General features: G+C 40.9%; 1 pseudogene; it reads left to right on the forward strand.

The window, feature by feature from the left end:
* Positions 1-12960, forward strand: part of LOC119888256 — a 36640-nt pseudogene extending 23680 nt beyond the window's left edge.
* Positions 12961-13160: the final 200 nt, after the last annotated feature.

A 13160-nucleotide genomic window follows, 5' to 3' on the forward strand; every position in this document is an offset into this window, starting at 1 on the left:
CGGATAGTCTGCCCCCGTTATCTTTAACTCCTTATGTGTCATGTGAAAGCTGAAAGCTTGATAGGCAACAGTAAATGTGGGGGAGGTTAGTGAATGGTGCATGTGTGTGAATTGAGCTTAAATTTTATATAGGATTCATCATGCAATATATTAAGCAAAAAAAAATAAACTAATGATATCAAAATTGCATAACCCAGCCACAGAGTCAAACACAAGTCTTGTGTGTAGACGGTTTTCTCCCCCGCGTATACCGCAGAGACTGACAGAAAACAAAGACAGATTGTGACAGGAAACTAAAGGAATTCGTGGGATGGCAACTTGTCCTTTTGACAGCATATCCTCTCAGTGTGCCACAGTCAGGAGGTCAGTACGTGTGTCTGTGTGTGTGTGCGTGTGTATGTGTGTATGTGTGTGTGTTGACTCGGGCAATCAAGCTCCCTAATGTCCTGCTGTGGGCGTGAAATATTCCATATCGTTTTCCTTATAGAAAAACAACCTCATATACTGCAGAATTTTCCATGTGAACTTGTTTTGAGCAGCGCTGCAGTTACATTCATGTGCCTGGAACAAAACATGGATACTGTGTTTTTCCGGTGGTTCCTACTGGTTCTCCTCCCATTGGACTCTGTTTTGAAAAAAATTTCCGATGCTGATAACTGACTGCTTTCCTGATGACAAGCGAGTTTTTCTCTCTTTCCCGTCAAAATATTTTTCACAAAAAACATGAAGTTTTCAACGCCCACAGTTCAAACAAACGTGGTAACGGCATTTCATTTGATAGCCTCTAGTTTTGTTGAGGCTATGTAACATTAGGCCTCTTTGTCTGACTCTCTTAAAGTTTTTTAAACCAGGAGTCACTGTCTTTTACACTTTGACACACACGTCAGACATCTGCATCCATCCACCATCAGCAGAGCTGCAGTGAAGAGTTCTGTGCAAATTTACACAATTAAACTCACACTGATCAAACCGATAGCACAGAAACACCAAATCAGAAGTGTCCAAAATGCAATTTTAAGAGATGGCATGGGCCCCAGGGGGTGATTAGTGGGGTGCGGACAGGCATTGAGAGCAGTTGGAGGTTAGATTGGCAGACACTTTGCATCTCCCCCACATAATGACTCCCATCTGTGTGACTCTCACTGTTTATGTTAGAGGAGTTCCACTGAATACTCTTTTCCTCCCCATCGTCGCTTACTGGAAACTTATGTCGTCTTGATTTTCCTGTAGCACTCTGTCTCTCTGTTTGCCTGCTGTTTCTCTGCGTACTCTTAACTTGACTGTTTCTTTTCTTGAACTCTCTTTCTCAATCCTCTCGCTGCATCTAATTTTCTGTCCCTCCCACACACTCCTTGCTTGTTCCGTTCCTCCTCTCCCTCTTTCTGCCATTTTTCTCCTTTTGCCCAGATCTCAGGATGCTAATACATTCGTATGTAGATATCTTTTTTTTCTCCCACTTGGAAGATCTACCCCTCTTGCCCAACCCAGGAACTGCCTCTCCAGCCAGGATCTGGAGGGATTCAGGAGAGTTGTTTCTCTCTCTCTCTCCCTCCTTCTCAGGGCAAGCTGCCTAAAATGCTGCCACAGTACCCTAAAGAATTCAGTGCCCGAAAAATTATATATTGCCATCTGTGTTATTTTTTTACAGTCAAGGGGTGCAACTGGAGGCAATTTTGTTGTGATCGAGGCTCAGCTACGATTCCTGAAGATGCATTTGCAGTAATTGCACACAAAGTATAAGGGGAGAAGAAATAAACTATTCTGTCAGAATAAATCACAAACCATCTTCTCTTCTCCACAAAGTACAATATCTGTGTCTCTCCTTCTCTCTCTCTCTCTCTCCCTGCCCACATACTCCATATGTATTTTTAGCAGACACAGGCTGGACCATGATGGTAGCTTTGCATATGCAGTGGAAACAATATACTTGTTGTGTAATATGATTGCACATCTGTCCCATGCACGCAACATGTGTACTGTATGCAGACTCATATTTGGTCACCTAGCACCCACTCTATCTGCTTCTAATATCAGCTGAGGTTACAGAGCTGGCCAATAGCTATCATCCCTCTCACTGCCCATATTTTTCCTGGTGTGTAGGTGGTGAATCAGCGTGATCACACAGTAGAGCTTGAGGCACAATTATACAGGTTCTATAAATGTCTTCATCCAGGCTGTAAGAACTGTCAGGGATGTAAATGGACAGTGTTCTGAAATATACTCCATAATAAAATGTGACTTATATTCTACGACTGAATGACAGCGCAAAACACAAAAAGGAGAATACATCTGTAACCAACAAAGAATCAAGTAATGAGATCTATTTGATCTATTTATAGTGCGTTGAATATGATTAAGTAAAATTGCATTCCTTTCCATTCATACCTTGAAGTGAGCCATTCACATTATTTTGTATATAACATTCACCCTACAGGTTTGAAAGGTGGTTGTTGCTATGTTATGTGTTTCAGTCACCTGCTGTGTTCACATGCTCTGCAGTGCAGCCAGCAGAATGCCACTCTGACTTGCACAACCTTTTTAAATTATGCTGCAACCTTTAAAACATCTTTTATATGCTTTTAAGCAATGTAAATACCACTGTTGTGAAGTATTTTCTAGCTACTTCCTAGCTGACAATGATCCCACCTCTCCATGGAGCTTGCATGGTTCCTTCTTCAAATTCTTTTTAACTAATGGGCAAAACTTAGCATTTACATTTTTTATATACCTTATCAACATTCCTGTTGTATCATTGTAGATTTAGTTTCATGTTTATGAAGAGGATTTCTATAAACTTTTCTAATTCTCTTCCAGGAGGCCCTTGTCCAGACTGAAGCCCACACCGAGGCCAAGTCCCAGTTACGGGCGCAAGTCAACCAGTCCGAGCTCGTTCCACGTCTGTGCCACTTGGTGCGGTCTGAGGCAGGCTACGGCTTCAACCTCCACAGTGATCGATCCCGGCCCGGACAGTACATCCGCTCCCTAGACCCAGGATCAGCTGCAGCCCGCGCCGGGCTCCAGCCTCAGGACAGGCTGGTTGAGGTAGGGTGAATGGTGACACAAGAACAGGAACACCTGAAAGTATATTGAAATCCAATATAGCAGTCCTGCAGTAAATCCTGTGTCTGGTTCACTTTTTTGTTGACTCTGTCAGATTCAACTCTTGGACTGCATTATATTGTCGTTGTTGTTATTCCTGTTATTTTGTCCACCGTGTGTATGAGTGTGGGATATAAACAAACACAAATACATTGTTCTAAAATGAATAGGTTATCACCTTTGAACGGATAAGTACATCATCTGATTTTTTGCAGTAACATTATTGATAGTCTTTTAATTTAGGGACTGTCCCGAAAGTGCATGAAAAATCACCAAGGGAGCTTTTAAAATGTTCAGAAATGGCTTTTTAATTTTTTATCGTAGTCTCCTCAGACCAACTTTACATTCATCTGGGCCTCTTCCGATTATATATCTAAACTCCAGTTTTTACAGAAAAAGCATGCAATATGGCACAGTGCAATTGACATGTATTTTGCCACTGTTAAAACCTCCTGTTCTTTTTCTAATATTAAATTCCACTGAACCATAGACAGTTACGCAGCTATTATTTTAGCTTAGTTTAGGCTTACTTTTTATTTTCATTGTATGTGTTTTGTTTAAAGTGTGTATGTGTCTGGTGGTGGAGCAGTAAGGAGTGCATAATGTGTGTAGAAGTTTATGGGGTGAGGGGGAAGTGGTGATAAGCTGGAAGGAATTTGGTTGGTAGAAAGTCAAGCATGAAAAGTGTTTTACATGGAGATCATGAAAAAACACACACTAATGAGGTGATTATTGATAAATGATTCTGGGTTAGTCTGGTACAAGTCAGAGAATATTGTGATTGACTGGGTGAGAGAAAATCCCTCTTGCCACTTGCCAAGCGTGGTTTTTCTGTATCTTTGGAGGTGTGTGTTTGTACTGTATATGCGTGTTGCTGTGTGCCTACACTCACATTTTTGCACACGTACCCACATTTCCACACAACCATTCAATCCGTTACCTCCATATAAATCTGAAGAAATCCGTGTGCTTAGAAGTCCCTCTCTTGAGCATTTACTCCATGACCCACTCACACACAGCATTGCCTACCCTTTTCCAGGGAAAGTAGCTATTTGTTGTTGGAACTAATTTATATGTTTTTACTCAAACAGAAAACAAGATGTAAGATAAAGGGAGAACACCTGCAAGCTTATTGGAGATTAACTAAGTCCAACACAATAAAGATTAGTCATCTGTGTGCGATTCTAAATATACCCGCATCATGATCAACTCTATAGAGATTCTGCCAAACTGCTTTTTCACTCAAATGTTTATATTGGTCCAAAAAATCAGCTTTTGTTGCTATTTTAGAACAAAGCTGCTATCCAAAGCTACATTTCATGCACTCTTTCAACACCTGATTAAATACAGATGTGAGCATCAACATACAGTGTCACAACTGTAATTAAAATGGCAGGAGTCTCACTAGTGTCTGCTGTCAGGTCCTTGTTTCTAACACTAACAGGACCTGAAGCCTGGATTCAGTCTTCACTGTGTGTCAGGCTGGGGAGAGAGAAGAGGCTGATCATAGGCGAGAGGAGAGTTGGTTATAAATCAGTGGGATCGCTGGGGCTGACAGGGGGAGAGAGATGGGGGAGGAGTGTGTGTTTATGTATGTCTCTTATAAAACAGAGAGAGAGGCAGACAGTGTGTGTTGGATAAGAGAGACAAAAGAGAGTGAAGAAAGAAGTAAGTGTCAACAAAAGCAGACTGTAAACTTCAGAAGTATCAAGTTCCTGTCACACATAGAACCACATACCTTTACGTGACAATTTTAGTCTCATAAAAGTTAATGGTCATTGATTTAAATCTCCATGAGGTGGTGAGGAAATGGGTGACAAAGAGCGTGGCTGTTCGGTCAACTATCCCCTGGTCAACAAAAACAATGCTGGCAGTAACATCATCAGTTTTATTATAAGCAGTTTTTGTGTACACACACCAAAATTCACCCCTCATTCCCATGACCTTTGCCCTTACTGGCTGTACATCAGAACCCAGACCAGGCTGCGGAGCGGTCCAAACAGGACTCAAACAGGGTCAGATCGTAAGGTTAAACACAGTTCATTTAGAACCACCCCAAAATATAAAGAATGTGCATGTTTAAGACAATTTTCCCATTGAGTTTAATTTCTTCCCTTTTAGGGAGCTGTTGGTTCCATTTGATAGCAGTTCATGACAAAATGTCCTGAAATCAACTTGAAGAGACTTGAAACTTGCTTGACATGACAACATGATTATCATACATGTTGTTTTCCTCCCAAAGGTGAATTTAGTGTTGCATGTTAAGGCCTGTTTTGAAAATGCTTCCTGATTGGTGCTAACAAGGACTCTCCAATGACCGACTGACCTAATATGGGAAAGTATATTCATCAGATATTTTGTAGAGAAGTCAAACACAGAAAATATTTTGGGAAATAGACATATTTGCTTTCTTGCTAAGAGTTAGATGAGAAGATCAAAATGCCTCTCCTGTGTGGTAAATACATACATGTATCTGAGGCCAGCGACCGGTTAGCTTAGCTTAGCATAAAGGCTGGAATCGGGGGGGGGGACAGTTTGCCTGGCTCCGTGCAAAGGTAACAAAAGCTCACTCGCCTACAAAAAGTGTAAAAACAACAATAACCTGTTTGATGGGGGGGGGGGGTTGTGCCAAGAAATGTTACTACTTCTTGGAATTTCTATAGACAAATTACTAAGGTGATGACACATGTTCACTACATTGTTGTGAACTCCCTTAATGGAAACCAATTTCTGCCAACATCAGACTTTATTAAATGCTTTGCAAAATGGTTGACAGTTATGTACACTGTAGACACTGTTATTAGTCCAAATTATGGATAACCATCAGTATGGTCCTATCCTAACAATGATCAGACCACTAAGTGGCAAAATGTTGATCACGCTTTAGTGGCAGTCTTGGCATTAGAAGATGGAGTACTGATGCTCCACTGGAACATTAGATGGCTGGTGAGAGTGTGTGGGAACATCCTGTAGCAGGTCACTGATGACAGTAACAGTCAGCCACTTCCCTACATCTCTCCATAGAGACATAAACTGAGGATCACATTTACATGCACACACACAAATGTTGCTGGAGGATACTCAAGATACAAGACAGTGTCAAGCCAAATTCAGTTCAGTTAAAGGAGATTTATTTGCATGTGCTCACTGCTCACAAAATAAATCAGCAGCTCGATGAATCGATTCATTTTTCATTAAAAAAACAAATGTTTCCTAACTGCTGCTTGTCCAAAGGGAGAAGTTGCTGCTTTTGTCAGTTTTATGTCATTGCAAAATGAATATCTTTAGATTTTGGACTGTTAATCGGACAGAACTACAGTTCAAGACATCCTACTGAACTCTGGGAAAATGTGATTTTTAAAATAATTTTATGACATTTTATGAACTAAATTATTAGTCAAGAACATAATTAATCCATAATGAAAATAATCATTAATTGCCATAAAGCTGGGGTAGGCGATGCTGGAGAAACTGGGCAATGACTACACGCTCAGGTTTATTACAAAACTCTGATAGCCACAGATACCAGATTGTTTTTAATTTTGTGTCAGATTTTTGGATTTATTGATTGCTGTCAGGATGACCAGTGCTCTGGTAATTATGTGATTTCACGCCAGCTTGATAACTTTATCTCAGTGTTTTAGTTTTGTTTGGACCAAGAAATCTGAGCCCCTGTTGAGCTAGTTGGCTGCTGTGTGTGTGTTTGTGTGTGTGTATGCACTGATAATTGCAACCGTCTCTGACCATGCGTCAAGACAGCACTTGTGTTATCTGTCAGCAGCTCGTTACAGAGGTGAACAACCATGACAGATCTCTCTCTAGCGCTCTCATTCTCTCACCACGCCCCATTACACTGGAGGTGGCATTGTAAAGGCGATGGTGAGAGCTCGCTTGACAGAAGAAATGACACGAGTGAATGCCTCATCAGTCTCTCTGTGCTCAACAGTGCGTACTCTGGACCTCTCACAGACTTAAGGGTGACATCAAAGACCATATAAAAGTGCCACACACTTTTTCAATTGTACCCATATACTGTACACGCTTGCGGTTAATTTCATGAAACAAAACAAACACACACATAATGTAGTTGTCCTGCACAGGACTCAGTATGTTGCATTTTTTAGACACTCCTTGGCAACCAAGAAAATTAGGTTTATTAAGAAAGCTAGCTGCATGGCTCTGGGATGACAGTGTCTGTCCACCACTTTCGTCCAGACTGAAGTATCTCAACAGCTATTGGATGGATTGGCATGAAATTTTGTACAGTAAAATGTACTGTAAAATGTACATTTTGTAATGATGAGGTTCACATTTGTAGTTTGAAGTGAAATGTCTAAACAACTATTTGATTGCTTTCCTTAACATTTGCGTATTTAGTTTTTCCAGTACTTTGGTTTATGACCAAATACCTGCAAAACTAATGACATTCCCATCAGCCTCAGCTGTACCTTGTGTTTGATGCTAAATTGCCAAATGTTAGCATGCTAACGCACTAAACTAAGATGGTGACATGCTTAGCATCAGCATGTTAGCATTTTCACTGTGAGCATCTTTGCGCAATGTTGTTAGCATTTAGCTCAAAGCACCGCTATGCCTAGGTACACAGAGCAGGTTTACAGAGCAGCTGGCATTTCTGAAAGTAGTATAGTCTTTCTCTAATTGGAGTCAAGCAAGGATCAACAGGCATTTAATTTAGGGACTTATTTTTCGAAAGCCTATATCCATCATTTTAACCAAAAACTGGTGTCCTTTGCTGAGACATCACCATAAAACTATTGTACTTGATTTGGCAAATGTGTCACTCATTCTTTCCGTTAGATGAATATGACAGTTGTTATGAGAACATTAAATTAAAATTTATGTACCAAAATCTTAATGAATTGGGGGCGGCCATGCAGTTGCTGAATCATGCATGATCAATAACAGCTTGTTTAACAATGTCCTGGGGTTTCAAGAGGCTCCAGCTCATGTCAACATCGAAATCATGTAGGATTTAGCTCAAATGGAGACAGAAGAGTTAAAAGACACACGTGTGTCATATTCACAGATGTGTAGATGCATTAGAAATTGTTTTGATCAATCCAAGGTTAGCCTGTAGCTGCTGTTACACACACACACACACACACAAAAATAACATCAAAAGTGTGCCAATGGACTTCAGGTGGCTGGACGCACCATTACTTTGATGAGACACACTCTTTAACACATACACACACACACACACACTATTATCAAGAGGATCCCTGAGGAATAATCCCATGAGAAATAAGCGTCTGTACTGTTCCTGCAGCATTTATTAATTAGCGTAGTGGGCAGAGAGCAGAGTGTATTGTCTTGTGTGGGATGGACTGTTAATGAAGGGCTGTGAAACATGACACAACACCTGTTGTTTGGCCGAACACAAAGATGCTTGTTCTCTCTGTATCAAACTGTCTGTCTGTGTCCCTGGCTGACTGACTGACTTGTATATGACCTGCCTGCCCGTCTGTATTATCAGTCTGTCATGAGTCCTCCTGGAAAAAGGATAGATTACAGATTTTTGAAATGAAAGAGAGAAGGGAGGATTTTTTCTTCTGTTGATTCCACTTTTTCTTCATGATACATTCATTTTTGTCTTTCTCCATCTCTCTCTCTCTCTCTTAAGCTCATTTTTCCTTCCCTTCTTCCCTGAAAAGCACTTAAGTCTGTCTCATTGCACATATTTACCTACAGTCTGATTTTCTACATTTATTTCACCTCATTCTCCTAACCCATAAACGAGAGAAAAAGCTACATTTAGTTGAGAGTTTGCACTTTGCTCTCACTTTACTAAGTCCTATCTTGTCATAAGCAGTGAATTTTAAACAAATCCCCCTTCAGGACTCGGACACCTGAAACCTGTACAATAGCCGGAGCCCAGGAGAGCTATCAATAATTGATTGTGTACCAACATTAACTTGGCGTGGAGCGAAGCTACCTGCCTTAGAGAAGCCAGAGTCTTGACAGAGCTGTTGAAATTCAGGCCTCCAAATGCACACAGCATCCAGAAAAGAGCAAGCAATAACAGGCTATTGTGTTTTGCTAGCTAGGCGTAGAGGCAAGGGCAATATTGTCACACACATGTTCCTTATGTCCCGCTGTCCAGCTGTTTCTGGCCCTGATGCTTTATGATTGTTGTTATTTAGCTGCAAGAACATCTGACCCTAAAAGCTTTCCTGAATCGCTATTGCAAGAATTCCTGATTCAAAACATGAGTTTGAGTAACATTGTGTAGAGTGGCCCAGGCTCTCTGAGAGTCATGTTCGACAGTGTACCATCGGTATTTTGTTCCACGGCTCCACCTTCTGGACAAATGAGGTAGCACAGGATCCCAGCATTGTGTACAGTTTGTCAACAATGAGTGAGGTGAAGAAGGTTCATTCAGGTATATTCAAAATAAACTTGAATGTAGCGCTGCTAATACAGTGACCTGGAGAGATTTTTTGTTGATTTTTAGCCATTACCATATAGTCAACCTTTTTGGGAGAAATTGGGCCGTTGAATGTCAAGTGTACTGGGTCTTTAAATAGATTTCGTTTCACTCTCTGTATTTTCCGTATATTAAGTTTTGTGAACAACTGATATCTACCCCCTTAAAATCTACTCAGAGAAACCCCCCTACTGTGAACATCTTCACTGTCAACTATCTATGCTCCATGGAAAAGATGACTTTTAAAAAGAAATGTGATTGGAACTCTTTGAAAGCAGACACTGATCAATGCTTTGTTTATTTCTCTTTTTTGTTTTTAGTAGGGCCTACGGAGAGGGCCTATAAAATCACCTAAAAGCCAAGTGTGTAGTGTGCGGATGCAGGCCCACGAGTTATAACAGTTAACTTATAAAACCATTCCAAAAAATCCTTCAAGCCAAAAATGCCTTTTGTTTTTGTCTCCGTGTTTGTCAGGTAAATGGTGTGAACATCGAGGGCATGCGGCATGCAGAGGTGGTGGCCTTCATAAAGAAAGGGGGAGATGAGACCTGGCTGTTGGTGGTGGACCCAGACACAGACGAACACTTCAAGAGGAGGGGGGTTGTCCCCACGGTCAGCCATCTCAAAGGTAGTACTGCACACACAAAAGGCTATGTGTTGTCAATAAACCTGGGTAACACTATCATTAGAGGTCAGATAAACTATTAATTCAAACCAATTCAACACTGTCTCAGAAATTATTAGGAGTTTATGAGGGAATTGCTGACCTGTAAAATAAAGTGTTACCAAAATGTGTTTAAGCTGTGAATTGATGAGGATGAAACATTGTCAGACCTTAAAATGCATCACAACAAACTTTGTAAGTTTTCCATTTGTTGACTGTCATCTCAGTCCTTTGGATTTGAACTATGTATAATAATAATAAAGAATATACTAGAGTGTTAAACAACAACCAATGCGTCTGGACAATACTTTCTTCACTCTGCACCTTCTGTGTGCATTGTTTGTTTGTTTTCTCAGACTATGATGGTCCATCCATATCCAACGGCTCCCCCAACCCTCAGATCAATGGCAGCTCCACCACACAGTCCATCCGGTCCACGCACTCCGACCTCAGCAGCCAGGGCAACAGCACACAGGTGGGTGTGGGCATTCATGTATGGTGCTATATTTTGGTCTTTGGTCCCTCACATAAAACATCAACGTTTTTCCATCTTCAATAATATATCCTGTCTAGCTGGCAGATGATGAGAGCAGCCCGCTGTTGGACCCGTTCGCTGAGATAGGCCTGAGCGCTACGGCAGCAGAAGAAAAGATGAAGGTACATGCCAAAGAAAAAAAGAAAGCGCCGCAGATGGACTGGATGAAGAAGTACGAGCTGTTCAGCAACTTCTGAGACATTCCTTCTCCAAGGACACTTCAAACACCAAAGGACAGAGATAGGAGCTCTTTGCAGCTCTCTGCGTGGACGAGCATTGTGGGAGAATGTCTTTACTACACAGATCCCTAGAACCAAGATCCCCCTTACAGCAGAAGAGATTTAGTTCCTGGACATAAATGTGACAAAACAGATGAGTGGTACAATGGATTCTACTTTTTAAGCCACTTCATAGACTCTTTAAAAGCCACTTTTCCCTCTTCAAAGTGCTTACTGACTGCAAAAACTGTGCATACTTTGCTAAAACTGTTCTGCACACTGTGCTGAAGGAAGAGCATCTTAAACGTACATGTATTTCTATCCGATGGGATTATTGCAAACAAGTTTTCACACATATTCCTAAATCCCCATCGCTTTTTCTCTACCTTAATCATCCCATTCTCCCCGCTCCGAGAGACTTATTTCAAACTAATGAGGGAGACACTTATTTTTATATTTTAGAAGTATAAACAACTATTAAAAAATAGTATCCCATCATCATGGACTGAATTTTAAAGAGTTTTATGGACACTGTGACATTTATGATTGTGTACATTTATGGGAATTTTGGCCAGAAATCAGTCAGAGGAAGCCCAAAGCTGGCAGAAGATCACTGTGAAAGAATCAGAACCCTCCACCTCCAGCCCCCGCAGATGCTTGATAATAACCAATGACAAAGAAAAGAATGGCTGTGTGTACTTGTTGTGTGTAACGTATCCTACATCTCTTTTTACTTTTACATAGAGCTAAACTGATCAGCCCTGCTTTAGTCAAAAAGAATTCATGCTATCATAATACGTGTATTACCTCATTTCCCAAAGTGCTCCAGTGCATATGTGCATAACAAAGGGAAGCACCACTAACAGTACATGTATTGATAAGACAAAAATGGAAACTGGAATGTAGAAGAAAGGAAGATCTCTCAGGACACATGGCATTATGAATGAGTTGGTCATTAGAGAAGGTGTAATGTGCACACCAGAGGGCAAACTTGCACCAGAAATAGAGCCCCCCTTTTTGTCACTTAAACTAAACAGAACAGATGTTTATCCACAGCCGTTTTATGATAGTTGTGTTGGACTTTTCATAGTTAATAGCAGTAACTTCCTACAGTCTTGCATATAACCCCCTGTAAATCTGCAAATCGTCGTTTTTTTTACACCTTTTGAATAGATTAAACAAACAAGATATAACATGTTAGTGAGATTTAGATAGAGCTAGGCTAGCTGCTTCCCCTGTTTCTGCTATAAGCTAAGCTAAGTGGTTGCTCATGTTCACTTCATATTTATGGTATAGACTCGAGCCAAGAGTTGTCCTATATTCCACCAGGAAGCCACTTAGAGTATTTCCAAAAGGGTCATACCATCCCTTCAACAAGGGCCAGGAAAGGAAGGGAGATTAATTCTGTTCTGTTTACTAAGTTTAGCTGACATATTTGAAGCTAAACCTAGTCATAAAAGAAACACACAGCAGATAAAGGGGTGAAGGAATCAACTACAACATGAGCAGGTTGTCGGGAGGAGGGAGCGCAGGAGAAGCACACAGTGGGGTCAGAGATGCTCTGGAGGATCTAGTGAAAGAGACGGTGGGAGCCATAGAGCTTACTGAGGATTATTACACATACAGGGACAGCTGTCATGCACATGTTCACATACGTTTGGCAATGTGTGTGTGCAGAGAAGGTATACATGCCGCAATCTGAGCAACAAGTGGGACTGCAAGTTAGAGAAGTGTCAGTCATCTATGTAGACATCTTGTCTTTTTTTTATACCCATTCACACCCTTACTAGTCCTCCATCTTTGAATATCAGTCTGTGTGCAGTAGGGCCCTCTCTGTATGTTCTGATCATGGACTGTATATTAAGGCTATGGTTGTGACAGTGACAGCAAAAAAAAACTCATGTTATGTATATACAGTAAAAGCATACAGTATATATGGCAGGTTGCATTTTCTTTTTCAATAAAGTATGTCAATGGCGTTTTTGAATACATTAAATTGATTGTCTCTTGTGCTTCCTCTGTTCTGTCCCCCATCTCCTGAATTCTCAGCATTTTGTTTCCCATCACTCTCATCCAATCCAGAAGCTCGTATTTACGCTTTATACGACTGAAGCTCATTCTCTCACATTCCTCCTTTTTTATTGGTGTCTCCGTGTTACCACAATATCACTCATTTGCTCCTGTTTCCTCTCTTTC

Source organism: Micropterus salmoides, unplaced genomic scaffold (genome assembly GCF_014851395.1).
Source record: "Micropterus salmoides isolate LMB-PRFRI ecotype aquatic unplaced genomic scaffold, ASM1485139v1 Ms_hic_scaffold_10, whole genome shotgun sequence".
NCBI lineage: Eukaryota > Metazoa > Chordata > Actinopteri > Centrarchiformes > Centrarchidae > Micropterus > Micropterus salmoides.